The sequence below is a fragment of the Toxotes jaculatrix genome, chromosome 24, assembly GCF_017976425.1.
Source record: "Toxotes jaculatrix isolate fToxJac2 chromosome 24, fToxJac2.pri, whole genome shotgun sequence".
NCBI lineage: Eukaryota > Metazoa > Chordata > Actinopteri > Toxotidae > Toxotes > Toxotes jaculatrix.
In genome coordinates this window covers 6,378,072-6,394,922 of record NC_054417.1, presented here as the reverse complement: position 1 = coordinate 6,394,922, position 16,851 = coordinate 6,378,072, and positions in this window count along the sequence as shown.

Sequence of the window (16,851 nt, the reverse complement as noted above, 5' to 3'; positions counted from 1 at the left end):
CCATCAAGGAACACATCAGATTTTCCTGGGAAGAGGACTTGCTGGTTTTTGGGCCCCCATCTGTCATAACAATTTTTTGCGTATTGGCCATCTGCTACTGCTATGGGTGCATGTATCATGCAGCGCTCAGGGTGAGCATGGCTCTTAAGTGTAGTAACCACAGAGCCAACCGCACCGTGGGACTCTACTTTTTAATGCTTTTCTTGCAGCTGTTATTCAGCGCATTTTTTGTCATCCTTACAGTGAAACCAAAAGCACCCTCCTATAGGATGATCACCCCTATACTGACACCACTTCTAATAATAATACCTTCATGCATCAATGCAGCTTTCCTTCTCACCTGGAACCCGCAGATTAAGAAACTGCTCTTTTCCGCCTGCCATCAGAAAATCCAATCTACTCTCGAGACAGAAGTGGAGGTGCTTCAGCAGAATACAGGAGAACACACATGTCAGGTTGAAGGCAAACGGCAGATGCGGAAGGAGAACTTGGAGACAGCGACTCTTCCTTTACCAGGCAGCGTTTTCCCTTCTAGTTCTGAGGAGTGTTAATAGGCACAGAAGACTGACTGCTTTCAGATGTCTCCAGGGTCCCTTTAGCAGAGCAAAACACTACTCTAACTACTACAAATGCTCCATTGTTGGTCACATTGGACACATTTCGCAGCATTCTTATATGGCACAATTGGCCTAATTGCTATCATCAGCTGATCATAAATTCAGCTCTGTTGAATGATTTATCATGACCCTTAATGTTCTGTAGATATGTTTACAGTTCGGTGGCAACAGGCATTTTATGGTTAGTATGGGGTGTGTAGATATGTTAATTTTTTTTATAACACAAGATGGTTCTCTAAGTTGGTATGTGTAATCGAGAAGTGCTCCAACATACTGTGCTGACTGTATTTTGTAGATATTATTTATTAATTGATTTCTGTTACATTCAGTGTTCATTTCTCATTCACGATATGCAAATATTCATCTTGCCTCCTCCTCAGGGTTAAGATTAATATGACTTTGAATTTGATTTGATTTGACTTTGTGATGTATACAATGTTATGAAGCATTTGTTTTTGTCAGTGTTATTTGTATTAGTTTGTTGAAGGTAATACATTATTAACATCTAAATGTTGTCATTAAGGTTTTGTTGTAACTTTACTGTAGCATATCCCTCAGATACTTGTGTATAATTAAACATATTTGTTGGGTCTGCTTTATAGTTTGAACACCTGTTTCTTTTTCAGTCACAACTTTGGAAAAGAGAAACAAGACTGACATAAGATTTGCACACACATTAGCAAATACCTGAGAAAACTAGGGTGCATTTCATACATCTCTAAAGGCATGGAGCCAATTTAATGTGTGGGGGAAAATGATCAAATTTACCACCAATCTCTTTTAAAGGCAAATAAGTTAAAAAAAAAAAGTGCACTATATGGGAATATACACATGCTTATTTACACTTATCAAAACTGCAACCTGTCTCTAAACCTTAACCAAAATACCGTTGTTTCTTAAACCAAGCCACAGCCAGGGCTGTGGATGTGAGCCCTAGTCTCTGGTATGACAGTCGTGTGCTTTGTGCGCCTGCCATTAACTTGGCTGAAGAGTGTCTATGTTTAATAGCAGCACCTGGGTGACTAAAATTATCTTCATATTGCTATGGCAGCACAGGTAGTGTGTGGCCAATGTGCTATGAGGAGCAGGAAAATGCTCAAACAAGATGAGGAGGAAGAGGTGGCATGTCTCACATCACATCCCATTAATTTACTTCTGGTCTGGTCTTCAAATTTCATGAATTTCATTGCTTACAGGAAATGGATTCTGTTTCTACTAATCCTAACTCATTATAAAACAATGCAGTCTTGACAAAAGATAAAATGTATGTTTTAAAGGTACAGTAGAAGTAGTACAGTTTATTCCTTGGAAGAAACTGTTAAAGCTATATTGAGAGCTGTAGAAACTAGTTTTACACGCACATTGATTGATTTGGAGAAAATCTGTCAGTACATAAAAATGCATTTGTTCACTGTGATCTCAATTATTCTCAGTTTCTCCTTTTGTCTAATTTCTTTCTTTTTTTATATTGAACTACACCACAGACCACAGACAGTGCTCCTCCATCTCTTTAACCATATTTAGATAATGGTGATGGGGAGAGGAGAGGAGAAGAAGTGGTTCGTGCTTTAGTTGTTTTTGTATATGAACTGTTGTAGCAAGGTTTTCTTTTTTGTCATGTGCATCTTGTGATGATTTAGTGGCAATTAAACTGTTCAAGGAGGCATTTTTGTTTGCTCCTTTAGACTTTAAATGCTTTTATCAAGTGCTTTAACTTCAGTTCGTTGTCTTTAGTAGCTGAAATTTTTGTTTTGAGGGACTCAAATCAAACTAATGTCCAGTTGTGTCCTGTATGGTGTTTTTCTGCTCTCTGGTAATTGTGTCAGGAGGCCCAGACCAACCCTTTTCTCCTCGCAGCAACCTCATTTTCTTAACTTCAAATACTTTAAATTGGTATATATAGCAGGGTCATTTATCTTTTTGCAGCTAATTCAAGCTGAGAGGTTGCTGGTGGCAGAGTTGTAGTCCCTATTTGTAACCACAAAGGGGCAGTGCTGCTTTTTTTAAGATGACTTGCCTGACTGCAGGTGTGATATTAGTCCATGTGTTAATGAGACATCCTCCCCAATTCTCCTGAGCTCTGGTGCAGCTTGCTTGTATCACCATCAGACGGGGGGTGTAGGAAGACACAACCAGGCCACTTTCATCAGAGGGATTAAGACCTGCAGATGATTGTTCGTTTGAAGTGTTATTGCTGATATAATGCTGAAATTACAGTACTGACCAATAGGCAGGAAGCCTTTGAAAAGCAACATTCCACTTAGCATTTCTAATGGCAGAAAAAAGCAGGAAGTAAAGGTTTATTAACTTTATTTAGATAATCCTTCTGAAATGTATTGCTCTGCACCAATGTGCAGATGTGAGTGCTTCGTATTAATCTATTTGACCACAGGGTTGTTTGTGAGAACATTTAACTTCTGCACAGTGTGTGCACCACCCTCGGTGTAATAAATACCTCCATCCTGTCAGTATAGGTACATGAAAAGTGTCATAATCTGAAATGAATAGTGTGTGCGCATGTATGCCTGTGACTGTGTGTGTGTCCTGTAGGGATCACAGTGCCAGCGCAGCTTCATTAATCTCTCTGCATCATGGGACTTGTCTGAACTCTAAAAGAGGGCTAGAGAGAACAAACTGCCCCCCCGGGGAGTCACTCCGTTTACCCTCCACACACTCAGGTCACTCCTCATATCACATACTCTTCAACTATACAATGTCAAACCCTCCAATAGGCCTGAAAAAAACAGAAATGTTGCTGCTGAGCTGCACAGAATGTGTGTGATCTGCATGTTTCTCCATGCATGAAGAGTGATAGAAGGTGAGACTTTTTCAGCAGTATGTGGGTCATACTGAACGTATTGCATGACTTCTTCAAGTAGAAAAAGGCAAAACTGTGCCACAACTGTATCATAAATATTAATTTCCCTTCAATAATGCATAGCTAAGCACATACACTGATTACATTACAAAACACACTGCTATAAATATCTCAAGACGCTCACATAGGGATAAGATTCACACTATACAGTTACTATAGAGTAAAACAGATTAGAGTTGCTTTTTAATAAACCTAGATGTCTTTCAGTGTCGCCCTGCTCAAAAACAATGAGAAGAGAAATATTATCTTTCACAGCTTTGAACATGACAACTGTCAATGTGTGATTCAGAGAAAAAAATCAGAATCTGTAGCTGTCCAGGAATCAGACATTAGACTGTGAAGTATAATCAAATCACCTGTTTCCCTTTCCTTTTAAAGCATTGCACTCTTGTGCAGAACTGAACAGTCCCAAGTGGATTCACTGTAAAAGATTCTGCTAAAAGAAAAGTAGTTTCCCTGCGTGGAAGATGAATGAGAAAATAAATGGCACTTTTAATTAAATTAGCCTGGGAGGATGTAACACATTCAGCATCTATGCTGCTCTGATCCACCAGTCAGTCCCTTACAAAGCAGCTCCGCGATTCTCTCTTGGTGTGTCATGGTGTACTCTGACTGCTCTTTCTTGAATGACATGATCATTTATGTGGTTAGAGTGTAAAATGTCGTTAGTCATTTTTCTTGCCTTAGAGAGTTGTATCAAAGATTTCTGCACAAACTGGACTGTATCACTCAAGTTAAAGAATTGGACAGGACAGACCTGAATATGATCTGAAATTAACTGCAACATGTGCTTTTGAAGCTTGTAGTATGGTGCAACCATAAATCCCTGTAATCAGTGACATCAAGACTGCACTGTCCTCATTAGTTGTTGTTGGAATTCAGCAAGTTCTCACTGTCTTATGGTCCACATGCTGTTTCAGCAACTCTATCACCAGCCAAGAACGTCAGTCTTGGATAATACTGCAAAAATCCTCAAATCGTGTTCATTGACAATTTTTTTTTTTTTTTTTAAATCTCACTTTCAGATTGGGTATAAATCTTAATAGCTAATTTAAAAAGCAAAAATACAAATGTTTGTGTATTTACTCATTTTTGTTTTGTGCATGTCCATGTCTGCATCTGTAATCCAAGCTCCTACCGTCTCTTCCATCACAACTTTGCCGCCCCACTGTTGCTACCACTGAGCTGGCACAAAAATGGTGGTCAACTGCTGGTTCATCTCTTCTCTAATGAGCTTGGTGTATCATTTAAACCTTGTTTTGCACCCCTGGCTTCTGGCATCGGGGAAAAAATACCAGGCCAGCCATTTTGTAAGTGTTAAACCAGACATTAGGCAGATGCCAACAAGACCAAATGCACTTCGACCTTTAACCCTGTGAGACCTGAACTATGAAAGAATGGTCAGAAAATTCTAATTTTTCAAATATGAACTCTTTATTTGTCCCTTTGACAAAATGTAAAAAAAAAATAATTAAAAAAATAAATTCTAATTATATTTTTTGTTTGTATCACACATGTCAAAACATTTGGAAAAGTGAGGGGGGTCCACCAGGAGTCAGTATACGAGCATAAGAGTTCATCTAAAAGGGTTAAATGCAAAGTTTATGCTTGATGGTGATGCAATGAGTCCCAGAAATGTGGGTATCATATATGATACGTACGGGCTCACAGGGTTAAGGGAAATAGGAAGGATGTTGAGGAAGTGAAATTGTTTCCCTTTCCCTTCCTAAGCCTTACTGCAGGCTTCAACATTAAGAGTAGATAAAGGACACAGAGTGAATTATAGTGCATGTAGTGGTGAGGTTACATGCACATCTACGATTGGAAATGTTATACATGACTGAGCCGCTGTGCTGTGCTGGCTGCTAAGAGTCAACAGTCCTTTTCACAATAGCTCTCATCTAAAACACAAAAGTGCTTATCCATATACATGTTTTCATTTGCACAGCAAATGAGAAAATGTTGGTTTTGCTGAACCAGGATGATTTTTTTTTTTCATGCTAGTTGAATGCATTCCAATGCAATTTGTCCTGAGTTTTGCTTTATATGGCGCAGTGTACAGTATTTGATCGTGCATGCGTGTTAGTATGATACTGTACACTGATGGTGTTTTAGTTTTGAAGAAGGTAAAATGCTCATAGGATTATCTCTAACTCAGACAATAAAAATCTTGCACAGTAGCAGCAGAGCAGACTGAAACAAGAATATCTGGGAGTTGTCGTTAAAAGCGACTTGCATTTAATTCTCTTTTTTCTGCCATAGTGAGTTGACCATTGCCAAGGTCACGCTCAGATTTTAGTCTGTACATTTCGACATTACTTGAGGTCAGATGTAGAAGACAAATGTACTGACAAAAAGAGTTTTATATTTGAAAAAATAATGGCCAAAATGGTTAACTGTCTTGCATTAAACCAGTTCACACCAAAGGTTAATTTGTTCTGACGGTCATGATGGTCCTGTCAGAATTATAGTTGGCATCAAATTATAGAGTGTGACCTAGCCTTTAGAAAAATTTGGTTCTTTAAGTATGAGGTCAAACAGTCACCCTTTTCATTTATGATCTTCATGATAACTGAAAAATGTCTTCAGGAATTTGCTTTTTTCTTATTCCTGTATCAGAATAAGAAGTCCAACTGGACAGGAGGTGTGAGCAGGGAGTTACGAAGGGAGGAGGTTTGGCAGTTTTGGGGGATTTGAGATGCAGCCGAGGCCCTGTGGTCACCTGGCAACCGGCAGAGCCTGTGTTTTAATGTTCCTCTGCGCGCTGTGATCAGCAGATGCATTAGAATGATGATGACGCGCTGAGTAGAACAAAACTGTGTTTAATGGGCTGGAGGCCTGGCTGCTGAGCAGTGCTGGTGCAGAGCAAAGAGTGGAGGCGTGGGTGAAGTTTGTGTGTGTATGTTTTTCATTTTCTCTTTTTATTTCTGTGTTAATCAGTGGACAGTATTCTCTCCACACACTTTATTGATCAAGCTCAGTTTATTCCTCCTGAACAAAGTCTAAATTTGACTTGCTGGTGATGCTAGATGAAAAGTCAGGATCATCAAAGTCAATAGGATTCATCCTCCTGGGACTGTGAAAGCCTAAACCAAATTTCATGCCAATCAATTTGAAATTGGTGGCGGACGAACCAACAGACTGCCAGACATTTTCACCTGACAGCAAAACGGTGTCAAAGCCACAGTGGATCTATTGTTGACCTTCACGATCAGGCAACTGTACAATAGCCTGATTCCTCAGCCAAGAGACTATAATAAAGCTAATGGAGCAAAAGAAAATAGAGGGAATGGGGGGAGGAGACCAGGAGACAGCCATGCATAGGTTCCATGTCCAATCTCCTCTGTGAGGCATATGGGCTATATGTATATGCCATGTCATCATCCATGTCTGCCTTTACATGAGATCCTCCATTTCTCCATTCTGTTCCTCTTCCACTCTCTCTTCTTTCATGTCTGTATAATCCTCTTTTGTATGACTCGTTTATACTCTCTGCTTTTTAATCAGGATAATTAGGCTTAGACTTCTCCCATGCCACTCCTTTCCTGCAGAAGATGGTGGAATACGTTTGCTAAATAATGCTCTTATTATTGAAGGATAATCATCTAAAACATTATTTAAAGGTTATATTTTTATGACAGCGGTGAAGGTTGAAGATAAGGCAGTGAGGTGAGGGTTTATGGCCCATGATGCTTTATATTGTCCAGAACAAAATCCATTTTAGTGACAGCACTACGCTCTACAGTGGGAAATGAGATGAGGATACAAGGCTGCATCACAGGGTCCTGCTCAGCTTTGCATGACTGCTGCCTTGTCTCTTCTCATCTCACTGCTCCTGACACAAAAGATGATCTTTGATCATTAGTACTGTGGGTGAATAGTTTCAGAAGTCTAGAATATCTTTAGGCAATTGTCTCAGCAGGTGAGATTTACACCATAGATAAAATGAAAAGTTTTGAAAGCTCTTTATGTTGTTTAATGATTTCATGATAATAATATATATCTTTTGAACATACCTTATATATTAGCACTACAAATCATATGTTTAGGTTACTTCTCTTCCAGTCACTTCTCTTCTGCTCCTTTGCCGCTCTTTTTCTCTTTTCCTCAGTCAATTAAAGCCTAGAATGATCTCTTCCCATTTCCCTTTTTCACTCGTTTCAAGAAAAAATAAAGCTCAGCACTCCATAAACAGACACGTAAGATAGACATTTTTTGCAGTGCAGCATTGCCGAGCACTTATGCTGCTCAGCAGCCGCAGTAACAGTTAACAGGATTAGACATGGCTTACATAAACATCTCCCATGGCAACAGTGCACCGGTGCCAGGCAAAGGCAGGGAGTTTTCCCTCACCGGAAAACATCATCGTTGGTGTGGTCAGCTGAGTGTGAGCTGGCTTTGATGCATGATGTTTACAGCCATGTGTTTCCTGTGCAAGCAAAATGTGTCCATCTTAGCCCAGCCTTGTTTTACAGCCACTACCACCATCAATTTTGGTCACTAAAGTAATCCTACTAATTGAGTAATTCATGTTTGATATATTGTCTTTTTGTGCAGTTTTGTCTTTAATGTTTCATTCCAAAGCCAAAAGACTGCAGCTTAAATGCTCCTTGTATGCTTGTATAGTCTCTCTACAATCTGTGTGTCTTTTTGTTTGTGTGCGACACTGTCTTCTGGTCTGCCAGTGTTGTGACAGTTTGGCAGCGATGCCTGAAGTTGTGTCCCGTTGGATATACTAGGCCTTTAGAATGGTTCATTTCCCATAATTCCCTCCGGAGAGGCACATCGCTCACTGCCTCTGATGGCTTCAGCTCTGAAGGAGAGTAGAGGTCTCTGTGTCTCTCTCAGTTTCCCTCGAAATGTTTCTGCTAATATCTAGTCGACATTTTCTGTCCACGAAAGAGGTCAGCTTTGCCAGAGCTTTTAAGGGGATAGAGGAAAATTTGGCATTTTCACTTCTCAAATGGCCTGCATGGTTCTGTGCTAAATGTAACTGTATAGCCAGCTGTTCAGACAAAAGATAACCATTTAAAACAGACTTTATATTTGGACTAAGATTTCTCCTCAGTTTGTATGAATCTATTTAAATCCATTAAAGATGCTGCAGTATGTGTATCCATTTATAAATTGCAGTTTAAACCTTTTCATTAGTAAACAAAGAGGAAGATGACGCATACACACAAAGACATATACACACATTTACCCTTGTAAGCACATAAATGCATATACACACAGTTTTAGGCTTAAGGGAAGGTTGAAAAGACAAAAACCAATGAATAATAATAAACATGTTGTCACCCATGAATGATGCAGTTCCCATCACCTTGTTTTGAAGGATTTTGGTGACATTTACAGTGATATAAAAATATGCAAAAAACTGAATTTTCGACATAGTATTTTTGGTACATAGAATTTTACAGTGGAACGGTATCCCAAGGACAATAACAAGGTAACAACATGGAAAAGGTCTTTCTCATTTTCATGGGACCTTTAACATCTTTTCTCCTTCACCTAACCATTTCAGCAGCTCCTCTTTCCTTGTAATTGTCTCTCATCCTCAGTCTCTGCTGTTAATTTGACCCCCTCCTTCTTCGCTCTGTATGTTTCTGTCTGCTTTGCTCTGTCCTTTCTCATTTGTCCCTTTCCTTCTTCTCTCTGCCTTACAGCTGAGATAAGGAGATTTAGAAGGAAGGGGAACTGCTCCACTGCCTTACAGACGGGAAGTGTTTTGCCTTTGCTCATTTTTTTGTCCATTTCCCTAATGTTCTTATTTGCTTAAGAAGCAGACAGACCTCACTGTCTCTACGTAAATTTAATGTCACTCACTGTGACAGTTTAGCATTGGCCACATCCAGTATGTCCTCTTTCTCTCATGTCTATATTTTGCACCTTTCTTGCTCATTCTCATTCAAGGCTGCTGGGTACTTAATGCCGTAACAAATTCTAGTTATGTAGGTTTGTCCAGACAAAGGACACAAAGAAGCAGCACAGTGGCTTTGAAATCATACTTATGTAGTGCACAAGACTATTTAGCATATTAGTCTTTCACTTGAAGGACATTACCCAGCAGCCCAAGCTGTATGACCATCCTTAGTTCTAAAAATCATAGGAAAGAATCTTTATTTTTCTGCTCCAATATGTTCACTCTCATTTTCAATCCAAGTTCTCCAAATTAAATGAAAAAACATACTCTTGGTCTTTGCCCTCCGGAATGACATGTAGGCGTTTTCTGATCTGGCAACACAATCGAAAGATCAGCAAGATCATCACTGGAGAAAAATCAGCTGCGGCTTTCAAATAAAATTCTGCACTTGTTAAGGTTTAGTTCGCTGTGACTAGGTATTAGCAAGAAGTCTTGCCAAGAACATGGAGTCAGATTGTTGATTTCCATCTCTAAAGCCGAATAAGTCTACCCCAGATTGGTCAAGACAGATCTCTGTTATCTTCCCGCTGCACAGTAATTGCTGAGATTACAGCATTTTCTTGTGAAGGGCTTGAGTGAAGGACTGTGCTCTTCTGCTCTGCCTTTTCTCATGCAATCTGAAATACATGTTCTGTGATGATCCACAGGACACTTTATGTTCCCTCCCTCTGGTTTCATGGTTATTTTCTCTCATCTTTATCCTCAGCACTGCGAATTGCCCCTATCCTGAAATCTCATTGCTGAGTCTTGCTTTGCAGATGAACTGGATGGTGCTGGACTGTCACTTTGCCTTAAACACAACAGAGTCTCAGCAGTCAGTATTCAAATCCATGGCTGTGATTGGTGATAAATGTGTATAATTAGACTGAGTAAGAGCCTGTAGTCTTCCTATTGATTTCATGGCTCATTTAGGGAATTAAGAGGGCTGCAAATTCCTAAGCACAGCAGACAGGATGAGGGGATTAAATGGCGAAGGTCCCATCTTTCAGAGAGTGAAACTTTGTCTTACATGCACATACAGTTACTTGTAGAGATTCTTAAGAGTGATACATGATGATAGGGTGCAGACCAGTTGCAATAAGTAATATAATTTAATATTTTTAAGGTACTTTGAAACATGTACCAATGACAAGCTCAGTCCTATTTAGCCCTGTGCCACTCAGAATAAATCAGCCACAGCTGAAACGTGTCTCTGACATTGTTGTTTCTGTCCTATTTACTGTTGCCAGCACCTCTGAAGGGGGAGTGTATGATCTGAACACAGTGTTCACCTTGAGATGTCTCCCCTGGCACTGGTGTGTTTGTCCACCACGAGGGGGTCTTTAACCTACATAGGTAGCTACATTAGCAGGACTAAAAGCATGCTACAAAACAGCCAAGTCAGCAGCGGGACGTGAACTATGATTTGGATGTTGAGATGGATAGCTTCCCTCAGGCTTTTTCCAAGCTTGCTCCAAATGAAAATAGCCACAGCACAATGAATGTTCCAGGCTCACATCTTGTGATGACCAGAAGGAGGATGATAAGTTTGATTTCATAAACATCATGCTGGATTTTTTTCACACATCAGAAACATTCCACTAATAAAAAGGCACTGGAAATGACAATGATAGTTAATTGTTTGTTTCTTTGCCCTTTTATGTTCATTTTATTGCTCTCTGGGGGGGGGGGGGGGGGGGGGGGGGGGAGTGAGGCAATGACGAGCAGTTTTGTTGCTAACCAATGAGAGTGGTAATTCCTTCATATGCAGCATGCACTTCAGCTAAATACACCACTGTGTTTTCTTACATTAAAAAAATAAGCTGTGGGTATAGGCCTTAGTTCTCTATCTTTCCTGACAACTGTGTTTCAGCAACAGCTATCATTCCACTGTGCTGTCTATATTTACGTTTTTGTCATTTCTAAAAAAGCCAAACAAGAACCAGCCTCTCCCCTTGCTTGAGGCTCATTAAGGTGAAAGCTGCACTGTGCGCATGATTTAAAGGAATGGAGCGGAGAGTCAGGGGTCGATTCTAATTTGGCCTCGGACTGCAGCTGATTACGACGATAACGGTGCTGTTGAGTTGCATTACACTGCTGTCGTCTGGCTGATACCTGATTGCAGCTTATCAGGGGCATTTACATCCCTGATTACCTTCTGCCTGCTGTGGCTGCACCCAGATTAGCTGTCCTTGTCCAGACTGTAAGACAGTAAACCTGACAAATGTCACTATGGAATTCTTGATAATCTATTAGGATGCAAAATGCAATGAGTCAAAGAGAAGAAAATACAAATTAAAATCTGGAATTGTCTTTTAACAGCTTCACAACAACTGATCATGTGTATTGCCATTATCCTGAAGGTATTAACAGTGTAGATCCACTTCTCTGTTAATACCTTCATCATCACCCCTTCCCACCTGTCTTTCCTTTTCCCTTGGGGTTGGATAAAGAAAGGTTGGAAGTCGCTTTGTGTGTGTGTGTATATATATATGTGTGTGTGTGTGTGTGTGCATGTGTGTGTGTGTGTGTACTGGGGGGAGGGGAGTAGACGTTGCCGGATAACTGAGTTTCCCTTGGCAGCAGGCCTCGGAAGTGTCACCGCTCATAGACCTCCACTCTAAGCGCATCCAAGTGCTTCCCTGTCCCTGCACATAATTTGCTCCTGCTAAAGATGAACCTGTCACCTGAAGCAGAGATGGACTCCATACTCCCTGCTCCATATGAGTGTAGTACAAGAGAATATCTGTCTTTAGCTTTTGTCTTAATTTATTTGAAGAAATAATAATGATTATAATTATGATTAAAAATAAAAAGATCAAATTCAGCTTCAGACAACTGGTTAAAATACTAAATCGTTTGAAGATCACTGAAGTACAATGATCCAGTGTCATTGAGGATTACTGATCAAAGCACCTTCACTTAATAGACTGAATCATTGATCACAGGCCATAGGGGTCACCTCTGTCCTTGCAGTGCTTTCTCTTGCATTAGATGTGATGAAGAGGGACGTTTCTGATACAGGAGGTGTTGTCATTATTATGTATTATTATATATTATGTATGGTTCCCTGCACCCAGGAGTCAGGACTGGCATGTCTGCAGTGCAAGGGCAAGTGTGTGTGTGTGTGCTGATGTTCCATATGTGTGGTTCAGAGTTTGAGACTGATCTTTCAGTGCAAAGTGCAAACTAACAATTCATTAAGTCTTAAAAGTAAATTTAAGAAGATACTGATACTGAGGCAGAAAGAGAGACGTGCAAAAGGGAGAGAAATAAAACAGTTAAAATGGAGGGAGGTGAAAGTGGAAAAGAGAGAATATAAGGATGAGTGGGAGAGAAATGGAAGGCAGATGAATCTGTGTGTTAGTGAATGATGAGGTGTGCAATGGGACCTAATCTGCTGTCTGCTCAGTACAGTGCACACACTGTGCACTGAATGCGAATGGGATGCTGGTGCAGAAAACTAAACTCTGTACCTCTTACTGTCTCCTGCTTCTCTTGCAGTGTTTACCAGGCTGTCCATCTGTCCGTCACAATCACAGCCGTTCACTTTCCACCATGGGCCTGTATGACATCTCTGCAAGCCTGCAAACTCTGGCGGTGAGCTCCTTTTACTCATTATTTTGATTATGTGTTTGTATCCCACAGACTTTCTCACAACTGGGAGGTCAAATGTTCAATTCAAACCAAAGAATCCCAATCTTCCTTCTTTTTGTAAATCATCCCAAATTTGCTTCACCATTCCCTGTCTTTGTGCTGAGCTAATTCAGCTGAAATGCCAAAGTATTCCTTTAAATACAGTAGGGAGAAGCGTTATCCAGAGTTTTTTTACTCAGTCGTGCTGACGTGGTTAAAGTGCTGTAGTAGTAGCTGTTTATATTACTCCCAAAATGGAAATTACATTACAGAACAAATCTCAAGTTACACAAAAAAGGCAAATACTAAAAACATAATATACACAAATACAACCTGTCTGCCTCCAACAGGAGACAGATAGTCAGGCCAAACAAAAATCCCTCAACGTTTGTCTCATCAAACTGGGAACAAATCTGTGTAACTCCATTTATCTATGATTAGACTTTTGAATCAACAAGGGGTTTAATAGTAAAGATGCCCTGTACATATAAAACATTCATAACAATCTTCGGTGTGAAAACCATTACCTCAGATTAGATTTACTCAGATTTTGTTTGCATGTGATGAAAAATTGATATGAACCTTGCACTGGGCAAATGAAAACACAGGAGAGGTGAGTGTGCAGGTGAGGCTCAAGACCTGGTGAAACAAAATGACAGCAATACACAGTATTAACAGTCATGTTTTATGAAAGTGAATATTTCAAACAGAAACTGAAATAGCTAACGTTTGGTAAGTATTGATAGACGGTGTTACTAGAAAACCTTTAGACGATAAATCATGGCTAATATTGCAAAAGTCCCTGTTTTTGTGTACTTGGTGAAAAATGATAGATCCCGATCCTGCTGCAGATGACAGGGGAAAGTCATTGAGGGAGAAGTTTTTTGGCAGGCGGCACTTTTTCACAGGGTTCCCAGTCAAAAGGAGAGGCAGTATGACAGGCCAGTCAATAGAAGTCAGCAGTGATTATGCAAGTTGCTTATGGCTAATGAGAAAGGTCAGCGCATTGCCAAGAGAGTGGGACACATGCCCAGTCTCACACTGAGATGTACAGTACACACTGCTGTAGAAAACTGTGCTGTACAAAAACATATTTCTCATTCGTCTGCGCTGCGGAAAGTGAAATGTCCCCTTTAAAGAGAAATATTATTCCCAGCACATATACCTTTTTAATTCTACTTCAGACTAAACTAAAATACTGTTTCATATCTCTGTAAAAATGCTATAGCTGTGTTGCAGCCCTTGCAAGGTAAAGCAGGGAACCAGTTCAGTGTAGAAGGAGCAGGTCCACAGGATGTCATCAATATTGTTGACATAAAGGAAAAATACACTGTCTGCTTTGCATTTCTGGGCCCATTTGCTTTTTGGTGGCACATTTGTCTTATTTCTGCAGACAAGTAGCCAAGCATAGACGTGTGGTGTTACATAGAAATCTTTCCGGCCTCAGCAGCCAGATCTAAAACATCCAGGATACCCTGTTACCGTTGTAGTGTTCATCACACTTTTGGGGTGTGCTATCAGAGATCTTAAGGTGTTAAATTGTTGTGGTAGGTCTTGACTTCAATACTGACTCGGCTTCAATGCTTTCAATACAGTTCAATACCATCAATACTCTGGTTATGTGACCAAAGATCTCTGTGTCCCAAAGGCCAAGACGGCGTCTCAGATCTCCTGTATTATCTTAGTTTCTTTGGAGAAAGTAGAAGGTGCCTTGCTCAAAGGCATCTCAGTACTTTTTTTTAAAGCCGTTTGTTGTGGTTTACGTGCTATGTAAACCCAAATGAACGGAATTTCATTCATTCATTCGTTCATTTTTTTAGTGGTTGCTGTGCATAAGCAATGCACAACATGCTGTAGACACATAAATTACACCATACGCATTATTGTGAATGATAAATGTGGCACAAGATGCTATTGATTCAGAAACATATAAGGATGCATGACTTACTGTTACGTATGCAGGGATGTATACTGAAGAGCAGATGTCAGCGTGAATAATAATATGGAGAGTAGCTCTGATGGGAGCAGTTCTCTGTCATCATTGGAGAGATTTGTATTTTTTATTGCCAGGGCATTTCCATATGGCCAAACAATTTGTGTGATGCTCCCCCCACCCCACCCATCCCCTTTCCCCACCTTAGGCTAAGCTAGCTTTGGTTGACACAACAGCATCCTCTCGACACTTTATCTCCCTCACTCATTGCTTTGATGTGTTGTGATTGTGTTGGTGTGGCGCTTGGTTGTGTGCAGGGTGGGAGGGGTTGGGGATGGGAATGGGGATGGAGATGGGGGGGTGGTGGGGGTTGTAGCAGAGAAAAGCGTTCTGCAGTGAAAATGTGCTCCCACTGAAGCGTAGAGAGACTGCAGCACAGTGAACGAGCCTGTGCACCACCTGCAGTCGTGTGTGTGTGAGTGTGTGTGTGTGTGTGTGGATGAGAGAGAGGGAGAGAGGGAAATAATCACCCAAGACACAATGATTCAACACCCCGCTCCTCTCCTGTTCTGCCATCCTCTATCCTTTCTTTCTCTCCTCCCTCCTTCTCTCTCCCTTCGACCCAATTTTCCACACACTCTACAATCATCTCACCCTGTGCCTGCCTTGTATCAGCCTTGCACCGTGACGGCTGCTGCGTGTCCGTGTGTGTGTGTGTATTGCGCATGCTGGTGTATGTGTTCACCAGTAGTCTCTGCTCAATATTCTCAAACACATTCTCCCCTCCTGCCTCTCCTCTCTCTGCGACTCCCAGCCTTCCTTTTTGTCTTTCTTCTCCTGATGTCTCCCATCCGTCCATTTTGACTCCTCCATTCACTCTTTCAGTCCATTCTTTCACTCCTCCACCTCTCCCGGTGATCACTACTTGATGCGCACTTTCGTTCATACGCACACTGCCGTCTCCTCTTCAGCGACACTGGGTTCAACTCTGAAATATAAACACAGAATGAATACACTCAATCTGTCATTCTCAATAGAAACCCCATCTGTTTTCCATCTTTTTTTCTTTCTCTTTCAGCCGTTCTGTTCCCAGTCATTTCTCCCTTTCTACCCCCTCCTCACTCTTTTGCTCCCCTCCTCCCGCGCTGGCTGAGTAAGTGCTGCAGCATCAGTGCATGTGTGAGAGAGAGCAGCACAGAGCGAAAGAGAGAGACGAGTGTGTGTAAGGAGAGTGTGAGCGCGAAGCACCGGGGATCCTGAGCCTGGAGGGGAGCTGTGTGATGAGAGGGGGGCTCTTCTGCCTCTGGATGTATGTGCCAGGACAGCGTTTTTTTGCAGGCGAGTGTACGTGGGCATGAATGTGTGTGTGAGACACAGGGAGTGTGGGCATGCCAGTGTGCGTGTGTGTATGTGTAACAGTGTCGTCGATCAGCGACAGGCTCTTCGCATTATGCAGCCGACGGCGCTCATCACACTTTGAGGACTGACTCATCTAGACCGGGCTGTGGAGACAGAAGAGACGAAAGAGAGCAAAAGACAGATGGATGGAAAGACAGGAAGACAGTTTTAGGCTCTTGATGCTCTGGGTCCCTCTAGACCATCCAAGGGTCTAGTCCGTTTGTGGGACGCCAGTAGCTCCACATCGGCCCCCCCTGCTCCCCCACAAATTGGAATTGCAGACACACAGCCAGACAGGTAGCCAAAATTGCCAAAAAAATCTCTGAAAGGAAAATAAATCCCCAGTCGTCATCTGACTTGAAGGAAGGTTTTCATTTCATTTCTGCTCCACGGACTAGGACAAGAGGGTCTCCTGTCTCCGTGAGGTCTTTTTTCGCTTGACATCGTTCTTTTTCAGGGGTTGCAGGATCCTAACCCGGAGCCAAGG